The sequence below is a fragment of the Mus caroli genome, unplaced genomic scaffold, assembly GCF_978045245.1.
Source record: "Mus caroli unplaced genomic scaffold, Mus_caroli_1 scaffold_7, whole genome shotgun sequence".
NCBI lineage: Eukaryota > Metazoa > Chordata > Mammalia > Rodentia > Muridae > Mus > Mus caroli.
Window position 1 is genome coordinate 76,589,719 of NW_028227262.1, and position 27,793 is coordinate 76,617,511.

General features: G+C 48.4%; 1 protein-coding gene and 1 non-coding gene across 5 annotated transcripts in view; both read left to right on the forward strand.

Annotated features, from left to right (window-relative positions):
- Nucleotides 1-27,793, forward strand: part of Tcf7l1 (transcription factor 7 like 1) — a 162,651-nt gene that overhangs the window by 109,560 nt on the left and 25,298 nt on the right. The gene's annotated exons all lie outside the window — the stretch shown is intronic.
- LOC115031392 (U1 spliceosomal RNA) lies at nt 27,016-27,180 on the forward strand. The gene has a single exon (XR_003837032.1). It is a non-coding gene; the product is annotated as a U1 spliceosomal RNA (small nuclear RNA).

Sequence of the window (27,793 nt, forward strand, 5' to 3'; positions counted from 1 at the left end):
GTCCTGTGTAGCTTGGGCTGGCCTCAAACTGTTGAGTGCTTGGGTGTACTGGTGTGTGTTACAACCCAGTTTATGTAGTTCTGGGGATCAAGCCTGGCAAGTGTTCTAGGCAAGCACTCTAATAATCACTGAGCTACACAGCTCAATGCTGACATCTTTCTATGTATGTGGGAGGGGAGGAGGGAGCCCTCGGAGGCATACCTCTGGAAGTCAGAGAACAGCTTGCAGGAGGTGGTTCTTCTCTACCATGTGTGTCCTGGGCATAGAGGGGTGAGGCTTGGTGGCATGTGCTAAAGCTCACTATCTCATCAGCTCTGTGCTAATGTCATTGGAACACTATGGGAACTGAGCGAGTGCCAGAAGAGTACTTCCGGTCTAACGAACTAGGGAAGGATATAGCCAGGAGTGTCAGCTCCACCAGACCCCACTGACATCCGTGACTGACAGAGGGCCACAGAGTGGCAAACAGAAGGTTGAGCGGGAGCCCTGGGGTCTTTGGGGTTGTGTGTGCATCGTGTGGAATTTCCTATCACATTGTTCATGGCTGGAGCAGGTAGAAGAACGTGCCCTGGAGGCATGGGCGGGCAGCTGGGCAAGAGCTTGCTTAAGGGTCCTCCCATGTCATCTGGTGGCTTGCTCATCATCTGTGGACTTGCTGCCATTCAAACCATAAGCCCCTGCTCAAATGTCCCCTGCAGCCAGACCAGGTAGTGATCGCTTTAGCGGTGTGCCAGGCCCTGGCTGTTGTCTGGTTCATTCACACTGTGGGTGGATGTCGGTATGAATGAGCCGGCTAGTTTATGAAACCTTTCAAAGCAGGAATTTCTAGTCCTTGTGTAGTAGTGCTGCAGATGGGGTCAGGCCTTGGTGTATGCTCTAGCACAAAGCTAGGTGTCCTTGGCTCAAGCAAGAGGGATTGTGCTTTGTCCCTTTGTCCTTTTTTTTTTTTTTTTTTTTTAAGTGCTGTTTTTAAGACAGTACCTCCAGGGCTATACTATGTAGCCCTAGCTAGCCTGAAACTCAATCTGCATGTAGACCAGGCTGGCCTCAATCTCTCAGAGATCTGCCTGTCTCTGCCTCCTGGGTGCCGGGATGAATGTGCAAGGTTTGGCATCTGAATTTTACCAGGCTAGCAGTTGGCCCCCTGGATGAAGCCCTTTGTGCATCCATTTTAGGTCAAGAGTACTCTGCCCTTCACTGGAGGGCTCTGAGTTGGGTTCAGAGCAAACAAATATTCCTCTGGAGTCTCGTTTGCGATTAATGTGCTCTGTCTCTGCCCGGCCAAGGTAAATGGAGCGCCCCAACCCACACTTAATGAGTTTTGCCTGTGTAAACCGTATTAATTGTGGTTGTTGCTTTTTAATTGTCCTTAAATTTCTCGTACGCTAACTTCCCTAGGGCAGGAGATCTGGTTTCTGCTTAGACTGTAGACCTCTCCTCCCACCGTTCCTTCCACCCAGGAGTCTCATAAGCCGGCACCAAGTCTGCTCCCCTCTCCCACCATCTGGCAGCAGCCCCGGAACTGGACCGGGGCTCAGAAAAATAAAAAAATAAGCATGCAAAAACTTTTGTAAAAGCCTCCTTGACCTGGACTGGGAGGCAGAGGTAGAGATATTTTGAGGGGCTCCTCTCAAGGAGGATTCCTCCCGAGTTCCTGAACTAGCATAGCAGGTGGGAGGGGGGCCTTCAGATGACCTTGGTGGTCTGTCTCAGTGTGACAAAGGTGTCTACAGACAGAACTGGGTGACTTAAGAGTTGCCTTTCTCCAGCAGGTGAAAACCAGAGCCAGGCACCTAATATGGGACCAGAGCCTTATTCTGCCCAGAATGGCGCTACACACTTGTGTAGTGGGCTTGTTAGAGACTTCCGCTACAATGTTTCCCCTGCTCCTAGCCCTGTCTGCCCAAACCCTGGCACAGAACAAGCTCCTCACCTGATGGTGCATGAGCAATCACTGTGACAGTCACAGTGGAGTCACTTGTAGTGTTGTCCCTCCTGCAGCCAGGCCTTCTTCATGACTATGGTGCCACCTTTCCTTGTTCATGGATGCGTGTGCACCTGCAGACAAAAGGAGGAGAAAACGGACCTGACCTGTGGATTCCTGTCTACAAACTGCTTTTACAGGAAGCCCTAGAGAAGGAGCCAGAGCCATCTGCTCGCAGCCTAGAGAAGTTGGTTGAGTGTTCCATGCTGTCCCTCCAGACTTTAGGCCCTTCCTAGACCAGCACTTCCCAGGTGACACTGTGGGACAGGGTTCTGGAGTTCTATAGCGTGAGTTTGGGAGCATCCCCCAATACCCCACACCCCAGTTCCACCTAGGACAGGTGCCTGGAGCCAGCAACGAGCCAACTGTGGTGATGCTCATGTGCCCTGTCCGGAGTCCTGCGGGAGCCCTCTGCACTTTTTGCCTAATGATCACTGTATAGTGATTGACTGGGCCTAGTGTCTGGAGCCTTTGTCTGAGCCCCTAGCATCCCTCCCTGGGGACCATTGTCTGAGTTGGTGGTTGTTAATCCGCAGCCTCTGAGAAGCTGCCTGGCAAATGGGAGGTTAATGTGCAAACAGCAGGGAGCGTTGTCAGTGTGTGGGGTTGGACGGCAAGTAGGAGGGAAATAGTTAAAAATCCTATTCAAGGCCCGGAGAGGAGGAGGGGTGGGCGAGGGAGCAGGCTCAGCCTTGTGTTAATCTTACTGGAATGTAACCAGTTCGGGCAGTTTCTGGCTTTGGTATTGCCCTGTTGCTCAGGGGCCCAGTGTCTGGTCTCTGCCTCCTAAGCTTCCCGAAGGCTGAAGTCCTGGGGTCCCTTCTATCTTGACCGTCTCTAGCATCTTAAAGGAGCCCTACTAGAACATCATGAGGCTGCTAAAACCCGGAGAACCTCACAGCCCGCACCACAGAGGAAGCTCGGGGAGGTGGTTGTATGGAGGAATCGGAGGGGCAAGCAGAGAGAATGTTTAGAGAAAAAGCCCCCAAACCTGTTTGGTCAGGCTTGTATAACTGCCTGGAGGTCTGGGAATGCATGCCTAGGGGAAAGAGCTGCTCCTGGACACTAACAGCTAACAGTGCAGCCTGTGTGCGGTGCTGGATAAGGGTGGGTCAGGGCTGGTGGGGGTCAGCTCACACGTGGTGTTTTACTGCTTCACCGAGAGAGTGTGTTCATGTCTGCTGCAATTTACTGTCGAACTCTAAAACAGTCTTGTGTTGGTCTGGGCTGTGCCTCATAATACCTGCATATTAAAAATCCATCCAGCTGGACACAGGATTGGTGCACTTCCTCATATAGCCATTGAGTCTTGGTTGGGGATGTTTAAGAAGTAAATTTTAGGGTGAGTCAATAGCTCTGTAAGTTCAAGTATTGGTGTCATTAGGAGGACCTGAGTTCAAGTCCCAGAGCACAAGCTGAAGAGCCTGGAGATAGTGGATAAGAACCCTCAGATCGCAGCACCCAGGTAAAACACGTGGGGTCCGGAGTGGACAGAGAAGGGATTGCTGAAGCTTGCTGGCTGAGAGTAACGCAAGTCTCAGGAAGGGACTCTTTTTCAAAGCAATAAAGTACAGTGACAGAGCAGGACACCCTCCTGGTGCCAGCTGCATGCTGTCCCTATCATCTGAGAACTAGGGAAGGAGAGACAGATGCATCCCTGGGGCTCACTTCCAAGTAGCCTAGCCTGCTGGGTGAGCCCCAGCCAAGTGAGAGACCCTGTCTCAGGGGACTGGAGAGCTGGCCCAGCAGTTAAAAGCATCAGCTGATCTTGCAAAGGAGTCCGCTTCTGTTCCAAGCACCCAGATCACGCAGCTTACAAACTTTCTGTAACTCCAGTTCCTGGGGATACAATGCCCTCTTCTGGTTCCTGTAGGCACCAGGCAATAAATATAAATAAACAAACCCAAGGTAGGCAATGCCTGAAAAATGACACCTGAAATTGACCTTGCTCCCAATGTAGGTAGGTACACACACATACTTGGAGGGAGGGGGGAGAGGGGGGGGAGAGAGAGAGAGAGAGAGAGAGAGAGAGAGAGAGAGAGGTGGTGGGCAGGTCTCTATAGTCCTCCTAGCCTCATGCCTTTTCTGGCCAGCCCAGCAGCAGGGAATGGGGGTACAAGGCCGCCATGAGTGTAGGCGTCCAAGTGGCCACTCTGCTATTGGGAAACAGAAGGAAATTGCGTGGCAGCCAGACCCCTGGGGCTTCCTCACTCCAGGCTACCATTTTGCTCACAAAAGTGAAGAAAGCATTGAAGGTTGCAACTATAGAAAGGTCTCTAAGTCCCCATTCAGCATAAGGTCATCTTTCCAGAACACAGGGCCATAAGGCCCCATGGAGCTATTGAGCTGATCCGGAACCCCACCTAGCTTGTATATTCATCAAGGGAGCCCAGATCCCAAAGCTCAGGCTCTGCCCTGCCCTGCCCCTGTGGGTCACCCTTCTGCCCCCCTGCCCCCTCCCCCCAGGGACTGCCCAGCAGACAGGACTCTGGATTCTGTCTCTGGAACCCACCAGCCATCCGGAGAGTCCTACGTACTGAATTTCATTTCTTTCCCGCTCTTGAGTTTTCCATGATTTGGGATTTGAAAATGATTTTCCTCTGGGAATTTTTAGGCCATCCCATGTAGGTGGTATCTGACATTTAAAATCCTGTCGGTACCATATCTAGCTGTGTGGCCTTTGATAAATTAAAATGTCTGGAATCCCAGTCTCCTCATGTCAGGTCACGGGAGTAGCAGCAGCAGTGTTAAGCTCACTGGACGAAGGGAGGGCAAACCGTACTGATATACTTGTCACCTGGGATACAGACGGGGCTTCTGCCATCATCCTAACGGGAACCAGACAGCACAATATGCCCCACAGACCGGCACCCCAATGCCCTCCCTGAATGCAACCTCATGCCTAGACATAAGTAAGTAGACATAGACACATACACACACACACACACACACAGCAGCTTTAGAAGCTCCATTTTGGCCTTGACCCCTCTTGGCACTGTGTTTCCCCACTGAGCTGCTATGATGTCCTAAGACACAGATAGAAGCAGGGATGGAGGAGACAGAAGATGCTACAGGACCAGGCTCTCTACCACCACTGCCACATCTCATATGGAAATGAAAACTACAGGATATTCTCCGTTTGGGCCGTGCCCTTTGTGTCGTAGGAAGTTTTTTTGTTTTTTGTTTTGTTTTGTTTTTTTTCCTAGGCTGGGAGTAAATATGTTCCACATCTTGTTGGCTTGACTTATAGCTTCTAATTATGTAAAGATGTAGGCACCCTCTCTCGGACCCCGTAGATACCAGTGGAGAGCCTCCTTGTCCAGCAGTAACCACCTGAACCTCTGAGGCCAGTGCCAGTTTCAGTGATGGCCTTCATAATTGTATTTAGGAAAACAGTGTCATGGATCTTTTTAACTATTCAAAATGTTATTTATTCATATTGGTTCGAAGGCTGGAAAGACAGCTCACTCCACAAAGTGCTGCCATGTGAATGTGGAGACCTGAGTTTGAGCCCCAGAACCTATGGTTTTTTTTGGGGGGGGGTTGTTTGTTTGTTTGCTTGCTTGCTTTTTTTTGTTTTGGTTTGGTTTGGTTTGGTTTGGTTTGGTTTGGTTTTGTTTTGTTTTGTTTTGTTTTGTTTTGTTTTGTTTTGTTTTGAGACAGAGTTTCTCTGTAGCACTGGCTGTCCTGGAACTCACTCTGTAGACCAGGCTGGCCTCGAACTCAGAAATCCGCCTGCCTCTGCCTCCCAAGTGCTGGGATTAAAGGCGTGCGCCACCATGCCCGGAGCTTGCTTGTTTTTAAAGGCAGGTGTGGTGACACATGCCTGTAATGCCAGCACTGAGAAGGCGGGGATGAATGGGTCTGTGAAACCTCGTGGCCAGCCAGCCTGGCCTACTCTGTGAGCCTCAGGTTTAGTGAGAGACCTTGTCTCAGAAAACAAAGCGGACAGCTCCTGACTATGGACAGCTGATGTTGTCTTCTGCCCTGCACACACCCTCCCCCTCAAAAGGAAACACAGTAACAAAGAAAAAAACCAATGCACCGAGTGTAGCATAGAGGTCTTCTCTCTGTGAGTTGTCACCTGGATTCAAAGTCTCTCTCAAATCTCATCAGCCACTCCAATTCTTAATGACATTTACCACTTGGGACAGATGCTTTGTCCTCCCTCATTAGATGAAGGCCACCTGCCTAGCCATATTGTCCTTTCCTCTTGCACAGCAGCCAGGGACAGAGTCCCAACACAGTGGGTGTACCATAAGTATTTGTGGAATGACAGGCAGAGTGTATTACAAACTGATCCATACTCCTCAGGCCTGTGTTGATTTTTGTGAAACTGCCCTGTTGCTCAGCCCCTCCCGAGTAAACAGATTCAGACCCTCAAGAAAATCGGGCAGCCAAGCCCTTAACAAGCCAAGAAAGCCAGCCTTCATTTTGATTATCTTTGGGCTAAGTTTGCTTGGGAATTTGTATCTGTAGAAAAAAAAAAATCTTAGCGTTCACCGCTGTGAGGCAAATTTTTTGCATTCATTTATTCTTTCGGTGGTTTGGCCCCATAAAGCAAGGCTGGCCTGAGGGGAAAGCTGCCTGAAAGAATCCAAGTTTGTCTTTAGTGGTAGAAATTAAACAACTTCTCCAGGCCGTGCCCTCAAACTTCAGCCCCGTTTACTATTGAAAATTGTGTCTCAAGGGGTACAGAGAGGCGTGGGATAATGGGGACTGAAAAATGTTTGAGATTTGGACATTTTGTTTTCTTTTTCCCTTGGAGAATAATCTTTTGGGAAAAACTTGGATGAAGACCCTTAGAACCATACAGATTTTTTTTTTAAAGTTCAATTCAAGCCCCAAGTCATAGCTTGATTCATTTTTGTGAACAATAGACAGAGAAGTGCCCACGGAGCGTCCAAAAGGCTGAATGAACTACAGGAACGGGAGGGCAGGGTCTGTCCGCTGAGTGTCCCAGGCTCAGCATGGACTCCCCAGAAGTTCCCAGTCACTCAGGAAGCCTTCAGATGGTGGCGGCTGAAATACCAGGCCCTGTGTAGGTGTCCAGAGAAAGTCTCTGAAAACTTCCAAGAGATGTCCAGTGTCTCCCTGAGACTCTTCTCTCAGGGTCTGCATCAAATTATAGGACTGTCTCGTTCCTCTGTCTCCAAGACTGCTAAGTCGCAGCCACTGGACCTAAGGCACGCTTGGAGGTCAGGCCCTGCAGATTCAGTGTCACTCATTCAGGCCAAGCTGCCCCAGTCATAATGTGACAATAGCTTAGGAACTGCTGAGGGGAGGAGGAGGTGACACAGTCAGTAAAGCTCTGGTTAACGAAACCATAAGGAGCTGGGTTCAATCCCCTGCACCTGTGATGACAGCATGGTGGCTGGGGGGAGGGTAGGAATAAGAAGGTCCATGAGCCTTGCTGGCCAGGCTGTGCAGCCCAGTTGTTGATCCCTGTTCACTTAGACACTCTGTCTCAAAAAGATAAGGTGATTAGGCAGAACTGCCACTCCCATTTTACTGATAACGGACTAGAATATTTGTTTGTTTGTATGTTGTGTCTGTCATGTGTGTATCACACATACATAGCTCCCCTGAAGCTAGAGCTACAGACAGTTGTGAGCCACTGTGTGGATGCTGGAAATCAAACCTGGGTTCTCTAGAAGAGCAGCCAATGCTCGTCTCTCCAGCCATGATGGACTAGAATTTAAACAAAAGAAATACTGATGTTTTAAATTCATCATCTAAAGAGACCCTGTGACTAGGCATGTTGTCTTTAATAACAGAAGTAGGGGCAGGCGGATCTCTGAATTTGGGGCCAGCCTGGTCTTCACAAGTTGTTCCATACCAGTCTGGGCTACACAGTGAGACCCTGTCTCTAAAACAACACACTTCTTGGTGTGAGGGTGGGGCATTGAGCTGAGAGCTGACCATTTATTGACACCCATGTAAAAGATGAACAGTTGCTAAGGATTTTCAAAGCGCCAAACTTCCCTTCCCTTCAGGGAGCTCAATGTGGCCCCCGTCCCTTCTGTATCAGACTGGTGACGTGCAACCCCAAAGAGATGCTCAACTCTCCTCTGAGGATGAGTTCCAAGGAGCTGCCAGGATATTCCTACAGTGCTAAGCATTCGATCTCCTGCGGCACTGTGTCTACTCATGACAGAACTTGTGCACCTCCTCTGGGACCCTACCTGTCAGTAGCCTTTGTGCCATTTCTAACAGTAATCTCTTTGGGGTATCAGAAGGGATGCTAAAGAATTAGTGTAATTATTTACTGCTTCCAGAATGGTTGCTTGTATGTGAATATGTGGTATGTCAAAGTCCAAGTTAGCAAAAGTATTTCCAATGATATTAATAAAATACTTTAATTTCCTACAGCCCATCATACAAATAAACCCTTCTGGCCCGTATCTAGGTAAACCTCTAACTCCACACCTCTGAGGAACATGGTGGCACACACATTTAATCCCAACACTTGGGAGGTAGAGGCAGGAGGACTTCTGAGTTGAAGCCAACACTTGTCTACATACTGAATTCCAAAACAGTCAGGGCTATGTTGAAAGCTCCCTCCACCCCACTCCCCAAAAGAGCAAAGAAAGGAGTTTTGGGGTGGAGTTGCAGTTATCAACTACATGAGCTCTAGGAGCCAACTTGCGGAAGATCTGCTGTCAGCAGTTCCCTGGATGCTGACGTGGGAGAGTGCTCCGTGAAGTGGTCGTTGTGGACAGTTCTGCCAGCACTTGTGTGTCTTGACAGAGGTTGTCAGGACAGGAAGGCATGCTTTAACTATAACCCAAAGCCAGCCTAAGCTACAAGAGTAGTGGAAGTAGATATTGTCACAGCCAAAAAGAACAGGATGTAGGCTTTAGGGCTTCCTCTCCTGAGGAATTCCCTCTAGTCCCTGGGGCTCTGACAAGCCAAGTGGAATAAGGGGGAATAAGCGCTTGCAGGGCGCAGAGTCTGCCAGCTTGGAAGTAAGAGCCTCTGGACCAAGGTAAAAGAGGAGGTGGCTCCCAGAATCTTATTAAGGATTTGTTAAAGATCTGGGATTGAAGTCTCCCAGGAAGACTTGTGATCAGGATAATGCCAAAAAGAAAGAGATACAGCCACGTGGAAGAATGAACCATGATCTAATTAGGGACTCCTGAGAACCACAGGATCTATTGAGAAACCTGGAAGTCATTGGAGAACGGAAGTGTGGGCTGTGGTTGGTGCCTAGTGCCATCTCTCCATTGTACATCTGATTACTGTGGAATACTATGCAGAGACTGCAGGAGCAACTATGCCAAAGGTACGGATGTGGAGTACCACTAGATAGCAGCTACTGCAGTGGCTTCATGTGCCCTGCCTTCCCCCAAGGCCAGTGGCTGCAACTCTAGAAACAACAGACATGCCTCCTGCTAATATAAGAAGGGGTGTGTGTGTGTGTGTGCGCGCGCGCGTGTGCTCATGTTAAGATGACTACATACCTTCCCAATGCAACAGAGGAGAGTCATGGTCCTCCATGAGCCCACCACCTTTACTTGGCCCAGTGGCCATATAACAAATGGTACCCAGAGTGTTCGTCCAGCCCCTGGAAAATGCATGCAGCCTCTTGCAAATCTTACAGGCGTAGATAAGGAAAGCTGTGTGGTGAGACATTGGGGGTGGCCAGAACAAGGTCCAAGGATGCTGCTGGTGAGGTCGCAGGAGATAGGATGTGTAGTAGGCTGGGATTTTAATGTCCATGGGGTAGGTGGGGTACTTTTCTGCCACATCATGGGATTGAACAGAGCTCTGACAGGGTGATGGCCCAGTCAGTAGTATGAAGGACAGGGTGACTTGGACAAGAACTTCAGGAGATGGCTAGCAAGGGATTTTATCAAGAGTTTCAGGGTAACCCTAAAGAGAATAGAGGAGATGGCTCAACTGACAGTCCAGAGTTAGAGTGGTAAGACTTGGTCCTCTATCAGGTGAAGGACAGGAAAGGAAAGGAACCGACATTGTCCCCAGTGCTTGTGCAGTGGTCAGGGTGACTTGAATCCTGGCTCATGCCAATGTTGCTTTCCCCTTCTGAAGAGCCTTGGTTTAGTGGACACTAAGAAACTGTTTCAGTGCTGGCTTTTGATGAGTCTGTGGGCCAGGAGCAGAGGAAGCAACTGGAATTGAGGAGAGACATCAAGATTGTCTACTGTTCCCTGACTCTTCCTTGAGCGGCATGAACAAACAGCTACTCAGCCCAGAGAGGACACAATAAACCAATGAATGATTCTTTGTGGGTGCAGTGCGGTGGGCCGGTGGGTTTCTTAAAAGCTGGTGTGGCTCACTCTAAGGCAGTTGGATCACTGCAAGCTCACCCCAGCAGGAGTGGTGCTCCTGACAACATACTCTCTGGACTTCTCTGCCCAGCCTGCAGGCAGTGCCACCGAAAAGTCTCCTGGTCTCCCACAATGGTTTCCTTCTCATATAACCTTTGATGCAGGGCCTCATGAATCTTGTCTCTTTCTGAACTTCCTGGTTCTTGCGAATTAGCTAAATCAGTTTATCTTTCTGGATCTTGGCCTCTCTAGTCCTCTAGTCCCTCCAAGAGAAAAGGTTTCACCATACACAGATCAGGATCATCGTGTGGGTGCTGGTTGTGCCAGCACAGATGAAGTTATGCAGAGAAGAGGATTCTCCAAGCCAAATCTCCAAGAGTATGCAAAGGTCTTGGACTGGCCCAGAGCGGGTACTGAACACCACAGAAAGGGGTCTCAGAAAATGATGCTATGAATTTTTAGAGCAGAGCCTTGGGAAGACTTCAGTAGTTAGGAGGTCAGCAGGGGCCTTAGTGAGAACAATAGGTCAGAAAGAAAGAAGGGATGGTGTTTTATTATTAATTATTACTATTTATTGATTAACTAATTAATTCTTTGGATGGGTGCTGTCTTAGACAGGGTTTCTATTCCTGCACAAACATCATGACCAAGAAGCAAGTTGGGGAGGAAAGGGTTTATTTGGCTTACACTTCCATGCTGCTGTTCATCACCAAAGAAGTCAGGACTGGAACTCAAACAGGTCAGGGAGCAGGAGCTGATGCAGAGGCCATGGAAGGATGTTCTTTACTGGCTTGCCTCCCCTGGCTTGCTCAGCCTACTCTCTTATAGAACCCAAGACTACCAGCCCAGGGATGGTCCCACCCACAAGGGGCCTTTCCCCCTTGATCACTAATTGAGAAAATGCCTTACAGTTGGATCTCATGGAGGCATTTCCTCAACTGAAGCTCCTTTCTCTGTGATAACTCCAGCTGTGTCAAGTTGACACAAAAATAGCCAATACAGGTGCACACCACAAACGTGAAAAAGTCAGGAGACAACTTGCAGTTGGTTCTCTCCTACTATGTGGGTTCTAGGGATCAGGGTTGTTGGTAAATAACTTTAAAGGCCGAGCCACCTCAGTTGTTTGATTTTGTAAAGAGCTCAGCAGGAGACATGGCAGCCACACTTGCAGCCTGCCCCACTGTAGGGCTGACCAAGAGCACCTATTTACCATGAGCTTAAAACTTCTGGAAACGGGAAATCTAGGAAGAAGAAGTCAACGGTCCATTTGACCCTGGCTTCCAGGTTATTTGATTCAGCATGCATCCGTGTAACTGAATGAGCAGCCTCGACAAAGACTGAGTGTGGGGGGCATTACACAGAACATGGGAAATCAATGGGAATCAGATGGAGAATTTGGCCAGTGAGCTTTAAGCCTCTTGTGTGGTGCTGACAGAGCTGTCATCCAAGGCAGTCATTTTATTTCAAAGTCTGTAGCTAGGAATGATAGGCCCATGAAGGAAGTGGCAGAGATGTAACATCTTTGGATAAACAGATATGGTACCTGAACAAGACATGGTCACTTTTCAGTCTTGGTCCCAAATAGCTGCTTATAGACTGAGCTCCATACCCAGTCTCAAGCACAGGCTGCACCTAGAACTAATGGGAGAGCCAGGGTCACTCAAGAAGTGATGTGAAATCCGAGATGCGCTTTTGAGAGTGTGTTCAGAAATGTACCCTTCTAGCTGAGCCAGGATGCCACGAATTCCAGAAAGACCTAGCCCTGGATTTGGTTGGAGAGCTAGGAGGAGGCACTGCAGCCCTTCTCTCAGCCCCAAAATAAAGAGGAATGTGTTGACACCACTAGGAATGTTCAAGAAATAATTGGTTTTGATGGTCTTCCTAATGTGCCACCAGGAATCCCAGAGTGGGTGTCTGCTGCCTAATCTTCTGGGAGTTTATTTTTAAGATCACGTGAGGGCTGCTCTGGGGATATGGATTTTTCCCTTATGTACCAGAAACTTCCACACCGAGCCTTCTAATGGATCGGCTGCAGATAAATACTCTGGAGGGACTTAGGCGGGTAAAGACTATAGAAGCTGGTATACTGTAGCACTGAAAAGTGCCCGGTGGTTGGATGGATGCTTGCTCTAGGGGATAAAAGAGAAGCAGGAGAAGCTGAGTATGGGATTGGAGGGCGGTGGTGGGGAGCTTTGTAGCTCAGTGGTGAGCACATGGTGGCACATGTGGGGGCAGCTCTGACCTCACATTGACATCTTCCTATCTGTCCACGTAGATCTTCAATTCACATATAAAGATGTCTGCTTTACAAAAGTGAATTCTTTACTTGCTGGGTGTCCTGCTTTTCCCCTTGAGAGTGTCTAGTAAGTACCTTCGCATGCCTATAAATATTCACTTGCTCCATAAATTCAAATATCATTGTAGCATGAGGTATTTAATATCTTTCAGGTCTTGTAGATGGCCCCAGTGAGCGTTTCTGCAGCTGTAGTTTGCTCGAATCTTTAATTATTTCCTTAGGATACATTCCTTGAGGTGGTACGCCTTTGGAAGACTTGATACATGCCTCCAAATTGCACAAGAAAAGGCTTACTAATTTATTCTCCCACCAACAGGGCATCAAGAAAAGTGCCCATGGTAATTAAAGAGGAGTAAAAAAGGCCGTTGCCAGCTTGACAGAGTAAAAGTAGTTAACTCATTACTGAATTCATAGCTTCTTTATCTCAGATCCTGCAAACAAATGGGAGTGGAGCCTAGAGATTTTTCCAGATGGCTTGGTGCCTGGTCCAGACTTCTCTGCTGTCTCATAGACCAGGTTTGATGATCTGGGGGCTTTTGTTCCCCACAGTCAATTAGCTAGCGGGGTCCCAGTGGTTACACGGAGATCACCAGGGGGCAGTGTTGAGCTGTTGTGCATATTGAGAATGCCTTCTGGTTTAGCCATAAGAAAAATTTGAATGACACAATTATTCTTTTGTTGAGTGTTTTATGACTTCTGCAGATCGGTGCTCATAATATTGATTTGCCTGCATTAGGAGTTCATCTCCCTACAACTGTTTTTACGTTCACTCTTGTGGGTTCTGGCAAATATCACGATCCATCATAGCTTTCCCACAGCTACGGCACAGGCCCAGGACACCTGGGTTGTTCCTCCTAATTTCATTTAGGCGAGTGGCCTTTGGGACCATGGTGGGATGGCTCAGCCCTTTTGTCTGAGAAAAGCCAGGATGGGCTGCAGGAATGATGGGCCGAGTTGCTCTTTTCCGGCACTAGTATACTTAAAGAGTTAAAAGTGTGGTCTTTGATGAGGTAGGACTTTGGGCTTAACTAGTTACTCAGCTTTCTGTGCCTTAGGGGGAGTACACGCCATCTTAGAAGATGAGGATGAAATGATATAATACATGAGAATAGCTTGGGAGTTTGCAGATGTCTTTTTTAAAAGAAATCTGACTATCTATGCAGGCTCTGTAATGAATTTCCATTAGCTTGCTTGCTTTCTTTCTTTCTTTCTTTCTTTCTTCCTTTCTTCCTTCCTTCTTTCCTTCCTTCCTTCCATTTCTTTTCTTTTCTTTTTTAATTTATGAGTATATGTATGTGCCAACTTGTCTGTGTGAGTACCACATACTTGGCAGGTGTCTTCAGAGGCCAGAAGAGGGTGTCAGATCCCCCTGGAACTGGAAGTACAGGCAGTTGTGAAGTGTTCCATATGGGTACTAGGAGTCATCCTGAGTCCTCTACAAGAGTAGCAAGTGTTTGGTTGTTGTTGTTGTTGTGTGGGGATTTTGTTTTGAGATGGGTTTCTCTGTGTAGCCCTTGCTGTCCCGGAGCTCATTCTGTAGACCAGGCTGGCCTTGAATTCAGAAATCCACTGGCCTCTGCCTCCTGAGTTCTGGGGTTAAAGGCGTGCGCCACCACAGCTCTGCCAAGTAACCACTACTCTTAACTACTATGCCATCTCTCCTGCTCCTGCCCTTTGCTTTTGCACACTTATTGCTCGCCTAGAATGATATTAATATTAGAATGTGACTCTTAGACATGCGGTGATCCATAGCAGGTCACCTGGTACAGCTCCAGCATCAGAGCCTCCAGCTACAGAGGATTAGATGTACATTTGTCCCTTGCTCTTTCAGAGCGGGGAGGGCAGGTTTCAGGTCCCCTATTGATAACAAAACCCATGGATGCCCAGATCCCTGATTTTAAAAAATACAGCACTCAAGTGGGCAGAAGGTTCGGTGGGTAAAGTGCTTGCCACACTAGCAGACGACCTGAGAACAGACCCCCAGCACCCACATAAAGAAGCCAGACACAGCAGCCTGGGCATCTGTAATCACAGCGCATCCCCTTGAGATGGGAGGGAGAAAAAAGCCAGAAGCTTGCAGGCCAGTTAACTGGAAGAACACAGCGAGATCCTGCCTCACATCCTCCACACACGCACCATGGCACACGAATGGCTACAGTCAAACACACAATTAGTTAATAATGGGGCGTTTGTATGTAACCTAGGCACATCCTTCCCTATACTTTAAAGCATTTCTAGATTACATTACTTAACAGGGATGCTATGTAAATAGTTAAGTAACAATAAAGAGAGTGACATGTGTTTAGTACACATACAGTCACTGAAGGTCTGACTGTGTTACAGTTTGCACTTAGTTAAATCCAAGGTCAGAAATCTTGTGGTTGATAAAACCCACAAATACTAAATCCTGAGATATGAAGCCCATGGCTGCATAGAGCTAACCAAATTCATTTATAATTTGTAGTCAATATACAAACTATGTAGGGAAGTAAAAATACCTAGAAACAGACTATGATGCTATTAGCTGTAGATTGCTGAGGTTTGGATCAGAGCCTTACATGTGCTTGGCAAAAGCTGACCTACATCCCAGGCAGCACAGGGTATCGGTAAACTCCCAAGTTTCCTGGCTTTACCAAAGTTCTGGGACTAAAGGTATGCACTGAGGTTTCTGGCTCAGTAAATGATGCTTGTTGTTTTGGGTTTTTTGGTTGTTTTTTGTTTGATATTTTTGTTTTGGGGACAGGGGCTAGTCTTGAAGCTACTATATAGACCAGGTTAGCCTCAAATTCATAGAAAGCCCCTTTCGCCCCTGCATGGACGCTGGAATTAAAGGTGTGTCTCACCATACTCAGAGCCTTAGTAAATCTTTAAAGGAGTCTTAACTCAGCTGGTATGTCACCTATTGATTGTGAGGCCACCAGTTCTCCCAACTCCAGCGACAGCCGCAGGAGTGGCCACTGATTGCTTCTGGATGTGTTTCACCTAGGCTGATGGAAACCTTTCCAGGAAGGGGTACTTGTGCCTCTCGTTCAAGTATTCCTGAAATGCCCTCCTGGTCACCAGGCACTTATCACAACAATGTGCTATGTCAAGTGCTGTGGTGACCAGAGCACACATGAGTTTCCTGTTCCCGAGATGCTCTGAGGGGGAAGAGAGAAGAAACGCAACTCTAGGAGGGACTGAGGCCGGAACACGCGACACTCGTCTCAAGGTCAAGGCGAGACGTGGAAAAGATGGTTCAGCAGCCAAAGGACAGGACTTCCTGGCTAGCTAACGGATAAAAAGCGAGGAGGCCTGTGGAGGGGAGGGCATCTGCTGCTTTGACCTAGCATGCACAAGGGGACAGCTGCGCGCACGGGCCTTCTGTAGGCGGAGCTTCTTTCTAGGGTTTAGGTTTCCTTATCAAGCACGTGCTGCAGCTCCTGGCTCCAAGTGTCACTTATTTGTATAATCTTGTCTACCCACCACCTATACTATTTACTCGATGGTTTCCTTTAAAACAAAGATCGGGGAGCTGGGTGAACTGGGGGTGCATACCTGTACTATAAACCCAGGTCTCAGGTGGTGAAGATAGGATTTCAAGTTTAAGGCCAGCCTGGGCTAATAGTGAATTCCAGGTTAGACTATCTGAATATGGAAACCTTATCTCTTAAACGAGTGTGTGTGTGTGTGTGTGTGTGTGTGTGTGTGTGTAACCTCATTATAAGTGAAAATGTCCAGCAAACTAAAATTTTAGAATAATATGTGTGAATATATATATATATAGTAATTATTTTGATGTTTTGCTTTGCTAGCTAATTACAGTACTGGAGATCAACTCCATATCCTTGGCCATGCTCAGCACTTTGGTACCTATTACAATAAACACTGCAGCTACTCCCTGAGATGAACGTTTGTTTCATGCAATGAGAAGGCAGTGGTGTAGGCTGTGATATAATGCACACAGAAAGTCTGACTTACAGCATGGCCACCACTGGTGTTCATTTCTTAGCCATCCTCATTTCCTGTGCTCTCCCTTCAGGCTGAGTGCAGAATCATTTTGTTCTTCCCTAACAGCGTGGAAGCCATTCATGAACACATGACTCGATGGCTCCGTGTAGAAGTCACAGTCTTTTCCCACCCATGGGATCAATATGGAGGGATGCCCTTGGCACCCAGGGGCTGCTGATGTCGGACAGGCTTTGTAGTCAGGGATGAGAAGACCGCTCTGAGAAGCCCTAGGAGCTCTGTAATGCCTGGAGCCTGCCCTCTGCTGCCTGGCTGTTCTTTTGTGCTGTGTGCTTTACTGGCCCCAGATAACCACTTCCTGCTCCCCATTGATTTTACACAGACCCTGTTTCCTTTCTCCTCAATACCTGGGACATTTTCCAGCTCCTCTTCCCACAAGGGAAAATCCATAAACTTCAGAATTCCCAGACCTGCTTTTGGTCACTGGGCTCTGCAAGTTAGGACTGGTTTTTGCTGCTCAGTGGCCTTTTCTGTGAGCCCTTGATGCCTTCCAAGACTGTTCCTGATTGAACCAGCCAGGAGAGAAAGGGTTGTGGGGCTTGGATCCTGCCCCAGCTTCTTTCCAGATAGAATATCTGTTATCTACCATCAGTCCTGAGTCAGAGAAAATATGTATGAGAGCATCTCACGGGGATCTTCACCCACTGTTAGAAGCCACCTTGCATACTATGTTGAACACTCTAGGCCCACAACAGGCAGAACTAGGAAGGATTTGACGATGTATTAGCAATGCCTAGCATGGGCAAGGAAAGAGGTACACCGTATACCTGTGCCCTGTGGACAAAGTTCCAGGACTGCAGGATTGGGTTGACACTTCTAGAGAGCAAAAAGAAGGCCCTGTACCCACCTCCTGTATCACTTAGCGGTGAGATTACAGAGACTCACATCTGACTTCTACTGAGTTTTGTAGCTCAAATCCAAGTCATCACCGGGCTTTCGTATTTAGCGGTTTCTCTCTCCTGAACCATCAGTGGAACCAGTTGTTTAGTTGTGTAGTTTGGAAGGTGTTTCTAATGGGATGTGAAAGATGGGCTGGCGAATGTGGGCTGCTGCAGAGGTGACATGGTGGGATAGAGCATTTGGGACCTTTCTGGCTTTACCCACCACCCTGATCCTTGGGAGGGACGTTTAGTCCATCTCAGGCAAAGGGAGCTGCTGATGCATTTCACAGCCCCTCTACCTGCTCCCTTCAAACCAAGTCGCTTAAACTAGAAGTGTAGCTCAGTGGGTAGAGCGCTTGCCTCCACAGTTCAGTCCTCAGCATCACATAAGCCAGACCTGATAGGACAACATGTCTGTAATCCCTGAGAGGCAGAGGCAAGAGGATCAGGAATCTAAGGTCAGTATGAAATCCTGCTTGGGGGTGGAGAGAGGAGAGAGCGCACTGTGTGTGAAGAATTAAGCTCCCAGAGCCCACACTGGGCCACTCGCACTGTCCTGTAATTCCCCAGTCAGAGCCCCAGTGTCCTCTTTTGACCTCCGCAGGCACCACATTCATGGGCACATACCTGCACACAGACTTGCGTGCATGCACATAATTAAAAAGAAACCTTTAAGAAAAAACAAAAACAAGCAGGTTGCCACCCCAAGGTTCTCCAGGTGCAGGCAGAAGGCACACACATGCAGAAGTGTCTAGAATCCGGAGAACACGGCTGCCCGTGGGAAGCGGCAAGAGATGCTAAGGCAGAACTTGACGTTTCCGGCTGAGTAAGCTGAAGGTGCGTGTGTGAGGGTGAAAATCATTAATATGAGGTTACCTTAATAGCTTTGTTTCCTGTTGCTACCGTGTGACACATGAACCTTATGGGCAGTGGTGGCACACCCTTTAATCCCCAGGACTTGGAAGGCAGAGACAAGTGGATCTCCATGAGTTTGAAGCCAACCTGGTGGGCAGAGCAAGTTTCAGAACAGCCAGGGCTACCTAAAGAAACCTTGTCTCAAAAGCAAAAGCAAAGATATCCAAGAGAGATACTCACTGAGATACCAGCAAAGGTCAGAACGTTACTAACCTGTGCAGACGGGAGAGTGGAGATGTCAACGCTCTCCTACGTTGCCGAGAGTAGTGCTGAGTTCTCTAAATAGGTCTACATGTTCATACACTGAACTACTCATTCCCCTCACACCTAGAAACATGTCCCATGATCCCTGTATCCACACAAGGGCCGGTGATGAGTACTCATGGAAGCCAGGCATGTTTATTACAGAGGAGGAGCAAGAACAAGCTGACTTGTCGCAAACTGTGAGCCTGAAGTGAAGTCTGGTACTCTGACATCTTGGACACCATGTAGCTGTCAGCCTCAACCTGGCAACTGGGTAAGAAGCAGATATGGACCCAGTTCTCTCCTGTGTGGTGAGGAGACCAAGGCAAGGGCCATAAGTGAAGCTGAGGGAACAGAGCTGAAGGTTAAGGGCCAGAGCCAGAACATGGACTCTACACCCAGAGGGCTGAGGCAGCTGGCCTCAACTGGGAAAAAGATGTGCTGTGGGTGAGGTCCTCCATTCACTAGTGACCAAGTGTGGGCCACAGGAAGAGCTGGTGTGAGAGGTGTCAGCATAGGGCAAGAGGGGGGTCAGGCCCATGTGTGCTTCTCCATCTCACTTTTCATGATCAGGCACTGAGTGCAGAAATTGCTCAGGTCCAGCAGCCCAAGGTCAAGGCCAGGCGAAGGCAGTTTAACCCAGAGACCTGCAGGCTACTCATTGAGGGCATAAGAGCAGGCTCAGCATTGGCTTTGGTTGCTACAGTTATTCATTCCTTTTGGAAACAGGATCTCACGATCTGCCTCTGAACTTGAGTTCTTTGTGTCCTCCGTACCGTGTGCCACCACACCCGACTGGCCTTTTCATCTTAAGCTTAGGGCTTTGCGCCAAGTGTTCCCATGGTCTATGCCATCAGGGTGTCCATACCCGGTGTTCAGAGGACAGAGTTTCCCCTGCCCCTTCTCAAAGGAGCATGGAGCTGCCAGAAAGATGTGCAAGGCTGCATGTCCAGGTCTCCAGTCTGACCTCAGGCCCACATCCACCAATCACAGCATATACAGCTTTCCAGCCATCTAGGAATAGAGCCAATAATCCTAACAAGTCAGGACAGGCTAAAAAAACCCACCCCCACCCCTACCCCCTCCACTCCTGCCTAGCATCAGGAGTGTGTGGCCAGCCAGTTGGTACCAGGCCAACTGTGAGTGTCTCTTCCCACCTCTCACTGACTCACCATAGTACCTCAAAACCAACTGTGGTGGGACTATTCACACCACAGATACCACAAATGCTACACAACAGACTCTGGTGCGTAGAAAGCAGTAGTAAGGGTTGATTAGAGCACCCACTGAGTGGGATGTCTCCTCCAGAAAACACTTGAGCTGTTAGAGCTTCCAAGATCGGCTCACTCTAGCCCTGGTTTTGCTCGTAAATAAAAATAACTAAAATTGATGAGTCCATGTGCAGTCCCTTCTTCACTCAGACAGGAACTTGCTATGTCACACAGGCTGTGCTGGAGCCTCTAGGCTCAACTGACCTACAGCATCTCAGTAGCTGAGGGAAAACAGTGACGTCACTTTCTATCTATCTATATATGTTTAAATGTTTATTCACTGGAGAGGGGTACGTGGAGGTCAAAGGACAACTTGTGGGAGTCATTTCCATCCCTCTACCAGGCAGATTCCTGAGATCTAAAGTCATCAGGACTTGGCGGCAGATAGTTTTAACTGCCGGGCCGTCTCACAAATCCACTTCCTAATTTTCTTAAGTGTCCAGCAGTCACTTGGTCCTCTCCGTTGTGACTGCCACACCATCGGGGTGGTTGATTCTGTGGGCGAGGACAGGTCCCGAGAAATAAGGTTCCTCCCCGATCCACCCCTTGTTAGTGGTGTCAGCTGGGACTCCTGCTTTGCTGGGCACCTTGATGTGGCTTTCGTTTTTAGAGGAACGTCTGCATCTGCTTTGTTTTTGTGCTCGTGTTTCCTCCTCTAGGAGACCTTCTGGGCCAGGCCTTGTCTTTAGATGGAGCTAAGCACCCCTGGTTTCTATGTGAGGTGACTGAGAACAGAGATGTTGGATGGAGCCTGAGACCCTGGTGCTCTGCGTATCCACTGGAGAGCTAGCTTTCTAAATCAAACCTTAGCTCAAGTTTTGGTAGGAGAGACAACCAGACTCTTTGGAACAGAGATACGAACAGCTAGAAGTCGCCTGGGACAAGGTGGAGTGTGCACCAGAGCTTCCAAAATATTCGTTGGCTAAACCTTGGTCTGAATGAAAAGAGGGAGGGGAAAAAGAACTTGGTTTTTAAAGACAGGGTTTCTGTATGTAGCTCTAGTTGTCCTGTTGCTCTATAGTCCAGGCTGGCCTCGAACTCAGAAATCCACCTGCCTCTGCCTCCCAAGTGCTGGGATTAAAGGCGTGTGCCAGCCACAACCATCCAGCTCTTTTGTTGTTGCTGGTTTTAAAGCAGTAAAAGAATCTGTTTATTTTCTTAAGACTTATGTTTTATTCATGCATGAATAGTATCTCTTCCTCCCTACCCTGTGTGTGTGTTTGTGTTTGTGTGCCTGCCTGCCTGCCTGCCTGTCCATCGGTCCATCCCAGTTTCCAGGAGTAAGGGTCAGATGCCCTGGCATTGGAGTTACAGGTGGTTGTGAGCTGCCTGAAGTGTGTGGTGATATCTGAGCGCACGTCCTCTAGAAAAGCAGAACACTGTCTATCTGCTGAACCATCTCTCCAGCCCCCAAAGTATGATTTTTTTTAAAGAACTTTTCCACAGAAAATTATCTATTGTATTAAGTCCAGAAGTAGCTTATTATAGATCCCTATGGACTTGCAAATTGAATTTATTTCGGAGGATTCGCCTATCCAGCAGCCTCAGGAAGGAACATGGCCTTCTTCAACACTGAGGTGGAACAAAGAGGTTGTGTTTGGGATTTAGTGCTGTCCAGTGCATTGATGCAGCTTAGAGCCACTCGCTTTATAAAGAAAATTAGGGACGCAAGTAAAAGTCAAAATGAAATGTTTTCTTTTTCTTTCATTACTCTCTAAAGTGATTTCAGAAATTTAAGTAGTTTTTTCCCCCAATCTGGGGAGGTATTTTGTCTTTATGCTACTAAGTTTGGTTGGTGTATTTTCCTCTTTTTAAAAGATTTATCTATTATGTATCTAGCGTTCTGCCTGCATATATGCCTGAAGGCCAGAAGAGGGTGCCAGATCTCATTACAGATGGTTTTTAAGAACTGCACTCAGGACCTCAGGAAAAGCAGTCAGTGCTCTTGATCTCTGAGCCATCTCTCTAGCCTGTATTTTCTTCTTTAAAACATTTATTCTGTGTTATGGGTACTAGGTATGTACGTGAGTCCTCAGACGTCAGAGAGGGGGTAGGAACTGGAGTTACAGGTGGTTGTGTACCACCTTGTGGGTGCCAGGACCTGAAGATGCATCCTCTGCAGAAGACGGGTGCATCTGAGATGCACTGAGGCATCTCTCCAGCTCCCAGAGAGCTGATGCATTTACAGACATAGAGTGATCTATGTGTGTTTCTGGAGGAGATAGGGGACCATGCTCCCCCACCCCATGTGGTTGGGGGAGAGGTGACCTTACTGATTCAGGCTCCAGGTGCTGGGATTACAGATGCGAGCCACCATCCCTTACTAGATATAGGGTCTTAAACAGGCTTCTAGGGATCAGCAGGGTTGGGCACACATACTCTGTGCTGTTCCTCCGAATCCTAGCAGTACTAAAGTAAAGTCCAGTCACTCAAGTTGAATAAATTGGACAATGGTGGTGCACACTTTTAATGCCAGCATTTGGGGAACATAGACACTGCCTCAAAAAAAGAGAAGAAAATGAAACAGGCTCCCTTCCATACAGACCATATGTCCAAAGTGTACTGTGACAGACTGGCCAACCCCATTATAGAAGAGGGCCTAGCACATTTGTCAGGACAAAGTGGGTTAGGATTTCAGTACTTGATGGTTGCTGTCATGGATTGAATGTGAAAAGTCCCCCTACAGACTGTGTTTGAACACTTGGGCTCCAGCTGGTGATGCTGTTTGGAGAGAATGAGAAATGTTTGAGACGAGGTGTCTACCTGGTAGACTCATCGCTGAAGGGGACCTTGAAGGGTAAACGCACCTCTTCCAGGCAGTACTCTGAGTCCTTCCTCTGGGAGATGTTAGGACTCGGAGTACCGCCTGCTGCTCAGAACTCTGCCCTGCCTTCCCCACCCATGGTGAACTGAAACACCCCTGTAACTGTAAGCCCAAATAAATCCCTTTCATGTTACAGACATGGGCATCATAGTTAAACAGGCATGACCCCTGCGGAGCCCAGAGGACAAAGTATACAGACAATAACCGTTCCATCTGGGCTCTGAGCAAAGCTAGTTTCTCACAAGCAGAAGATGCAAACATGTGGACCAGCAGAACAAAATAAGACCCTACAGCCCAGCAAGAAGTTAAAGTGAGCTGGTGTTGGGAGACAGCAAGGAAGGAAGCCTGAGGATTGGTGGGCCTGGCTTGTTGGTTTTTATCCCCGAATCACTGAATACAACCGGTTAGGCTCTTAGGGAAGGATGGCTGACTGGTGTTTTTTTCAGTGGTGCAGGTGCAGTGTAGTGAGAAACACTTAGCTTATCCACAGGGGACAATCATCCTTTGTGGAGTTGGTTCCCTTCTTCCACCTTTCTGTGGGTTCTGGGGATCAAACCCAGCTCCTCAGGTTTGGAATTCCTCTATGTGCTGAGCCATCTCACCAGCCTCCGCGTTAGTTGTTGCTAACGTGGGAAGAGGAGTGGCTGGGGAGACGGGAAACTGAGGACCACATTTACCATGCAAACACGAGGACCCGACTCCACACCCACGTAAAAGCTAAGCCATGTGGCTCGCGCTTTAATCACGGGGGAAGACCAGCGATCCCTGGGGTTCGAGGTCAACACCCTTGCCCAATAAACCAGCGTCAGTCTCGGTGAGAACCCCCATAGCAAAAATCAAGGTGGACTGCTCCTGAAGGAGCAGTTGGCCAAGGTTGGCCACTGGCCTTGATGAACGCATGCTCACACACAAGAGACAGAGAGAGGGCAGGGCTGGGTGTGGTAGAGCATACCTGTTATAACAATACCAGCACTCAGGAGACTGAGCAAGGGGTGTAACTGGGAGTTGGAGACAAACCTGGGTTACAAAGAAAGGGCAATGTCTCACTGTACTTGAAGCCCTCATGGGGTGGGGGCATGAGGGGTGTTTGTTACCTTGGTCTTGTCTCTTGGTGACAGCGGTTGTAGCATCTTTTGAGTAAGGCTTAGGAATCCTTGGACTTTATTCAAAAGAGTCCTAGCTTGAGGTCAGGCGAGTCACTATTCACCAGTGGGGACCAGAGGGGGAGGGTTGTTTTCCTAACCTGAAAAGGTGCAAAGGACTCTGGGAGCTGGACTTTGGGGGATGAGTGGTTTTCCGAGCCCCACGCTTGAGTAAGCTCATTTGGGAACCTTGTCCTGGTGCATTCTGTGACAAGAAGCCATGATTTTTCTCTGGTGCTCAGGTCCTGCAGAAAGGGTTTCCTTTCTGAGTCTGTGGGCCTCTCTGGAGCAGGGGCCCTCACTGCTCTCCGGGAGCCTGAGGGTTAATCTCTATAGCTCATTGGCAGCTCTGCCTCTGCCCAGGGCATGCTGGGATTTCCTCCCAGCTGTTTTACATCAGGAAGATTTGTGTGTTGGGGAAATTCCAGGGCACAGCTGCAATTAATCTGCTGCTGGGTCTCCGGAGCAGAGTGAGGATTGTGTAGGACAGGTCTCCGCCCCGCTGCAGGAAAGCGGGTTCTAACCCCTAGGGAGCATCCTTCGGAGGGACCCTTCCCCGGGCCGAGGCGAACGAGCGGAAACAGCCCACCTGGCCGAGCACTTAGCCCTAGGGGGACTCTGGGAAGGGCTGAGAACCAAAGAGAGATTGCAGAACATTAAGGAAAAGAGGTACCGTACTCCTCTAATAAAGCCAAAGTAGCGTCCAAAGCAACACTTGTGAGAAATGTCGCCCAAAAGAAAACATCTTTCATACGCCTTACATAGGAAAGGTGGCGCTCTGATCAGCATACCACAGTAAAGTACAAGAAATGGCACACCAGAGTAGCCCAGTAGAGCTCACCCAAGGAATGCAAAAACACTTGCCGAGAAGAAAATCAATCACTACGCATGTATTTCTTGAGTGAGTCTAATAGGAGAGGCCTCATGGCCAGTTTTTTGTTTTTTTGTTTTTGGTGGATGCCAAGAGATTCAACGGCTGTTCCAATGAGAACAATTAGGACTAGAATCTCCCTTCCCTAACAAGACGAACTAGAATACTAGGGCTGGGGAAGTGGCTCATAGGGAAGAGTGCTTTCTACACAATCCTGAAGTTCAAATCCCCAGCACCCACATTAGCAACAACCAGGAAACAAAGACACCCGGAGGCTGGAGAGATGGCTCAGCACATAGAGGAATTCTCTAACCTGAGGAGCTGGGTTTGATCCCCAGAACCCACAGAAAGGTGGAAGAAGGGAACCAACTCCACAAAGGTCACCTCTTGCCTCCACAGGGGACATACATACATGCACACACATGTATAAAATAATGATAACTATTAGAAGTTAAGTTGGGTGTGGCCACACGTGCCTCTGTGACCTCAGTGCTGTGGTGGGCAGAGGCCGCAGGATCCCTGGGGCTTGCTGGTTGCCAGTCTAACTCCGGTGTAGTAAACCTAACTCAAGAGACCAAGACAGGATAATAGGACGGGACACCTGACATCCTCCTCTGGCCTCTACAAATTCGCACGCGCGCACGCGCACGCACACACACACAAGTATGCACCACACCTAGTCACACATGCACACATTTAAACAAGTGATTTTTATTGCATTTATTTCATTTATTTAGAGGGGTAGTGATTGGCACAGCAGCACATGTGTGGAGGTCAGAGGACAACTTCCAGGCTCCAGGCGTCTGTTTACTCCTTCCACCATGTAGGCCTCGGGAATCAAACTCTACTTGTCAGGCTTGGTGGCAAGGGCCGTTACCTACTGACCAACTTGATGGCCCCCAACAAAAAGATACATCTTAAACCTTAGCTTCACTGTACTTAACTATAAACCAGAATGGCAGAAGGGTAAGCCATTTTCCAAGGTTCTGTGAAAATTGGAACTGTCTATCAGCCCATAGTATGTGTCGCAAGAGACTGTAGCATTTTGACGCAGTATATTGAAGATTGGTGGCATGGCACTATTTTGTCTCTGAATACTGAGGAGTCCTTTGGTCACAGAAGCTCCAAGAGTTGTATTGATACTTTGAAGACAAAGGGAGCTTTGCCTCTTCAGTGGTCATCCCAGGAGAGCCGGCTAGCTGGACCAGGCTGTGAGCACCATCGGCTGCGCTGATGCCCAGCTGTGATGTGCTGGTCAGAAGTTTGAGCCTCAGGCAGCCTGTTGAACAGAGCTTAGATAAGGCTTGGCGAAACCTGTTTTAATTTGTCCACACACCATTATTGTGCCCAAAGTCTTAGCTCAGCCTAATCCCCACAGACATGCTCCACCCATGTGCAGTGACCTCCAGGATAATTGTGCGGCTGGCCTCTCATGGGAACCACTGCCAAAAAGAGCTTTCTTGGCACTGGAGAGATGTTGCAGTGTTTAAAGAGTGGGTACTGTTCTTGCAGAGGACTCGAGTTTAGTTTCAACACCCATAGTTCATGGCTTACACAACCGTATGTAATTGTAGCCCAAAGAGATCCAACTCACTGACCTGTGTGGATACCCACACACATGTACACAACACACAGAGACAGAATTAACACTGAAAATAAATAAATAAATCTTTTTGGGAAAGCAGTTTCTTTCCACTGGCGTGATCTAGGCATTCAGGACTCTGCAGATGCCTGCATGCTCCTGGCACTGATACCTCCGACTGCCCTAGTTCGTGGTCCCGCAAAGCACTTTAGAATTCCCCACTGCTTATGCTGTAATCCAGAGGCTTTGTAAGTGATTCAGGGAGTCTTAAAGTTCTGACATCCACGCCACGAGTCTCATCATTAAAAAGGAGGCTGGGGACATGGCTCAGTGGTTAAAACACTTGTCACAGGAGTATGAGTACCAGAGTTCAGATCCCTGGCGTCCACATAAACACCATGCCCATCCGGTGGCCCAGTTCTAATCCCAGTGTTTAGGAGGCAGAGGTGGGATTCAGTTGTGGGACCCTACCTCAATAAAGAAGGTAAAAAGCAATCGAAGACACCCAGTATTAAGAGAACAAGGCAGGGGCGGGGCATGGTGGCACACGCCTTTAATCCCAGCACTTGGGAGGCAGAGGCAGGAGGGTTTCTGAGTTCAAGGCCAGCCTGGTCTACAGAGTGAGTTCCAGGACAGCCAGGGCTGTGCAGAGAAACCCTGTCAGGAAAAAACAAACAAAAAACAAACAAACAAAAAGAGAGAGAGAGATACTTACCTGGCAGGGGAGATACCATGATCACGAAGGTGATTTTCCCAGGGCAAGGCTTATCCATTGCACTCCGGATGTGCTGACCCCTGCGATTTCCCCAAATGCGGGGAAACTCGACTGCATAATTTGTGGTAGTAGGGGACTGCGTTCGCGCTCTCCCCTGTAAAAAAAAAAAGAGAGAGAGAGAGAAAAAAAACAAGGCAGAAAGTGCTAGGCATGAATGCATGCATATCCATACACGTGTGCACCCACACACATGAACATGCCTACAGACACACATGTACACTACACACAAGGGACAAAAGTCGCTAAAAGGAGAACTAACATAGTTCTACCTTCCAAACGGATTCCTCAGGCCTCCAGGAGTGGATAGAGCCAGACAGGACCAGAATGACAGGACAACTACCCACATCCACTTGCTCTCAGACATGTCAGAAAAAAAGCCAGACTTCAGTGGTGGGCGGGGCTTAAAGACTGTTAGCTTCCCTTTCTCAGTTATAATTAGTGTGGGACCTGAGCTTGCTGGTGCGTGCCTATGACCCCTGTGTGGGGCACTGAGGCAGAAAGGTCTCTCTCTGTTACTGGAAGCCCAAGGCAGGCATCTTATTAGATGTGTTTGTGCAGTGCCTGTTAAGGGCAGGGGAGGGCATCAGCAGATCCCTTAGATCTGCAGTTTTAAGCTTAGTTTTAAGCTGCCATATTGTTGCTGGGAACCAAACCTGGGTCTTGTACAAGTGCATGCAGCACATGTTCGTATGGCTCGGACATCTCTTCGT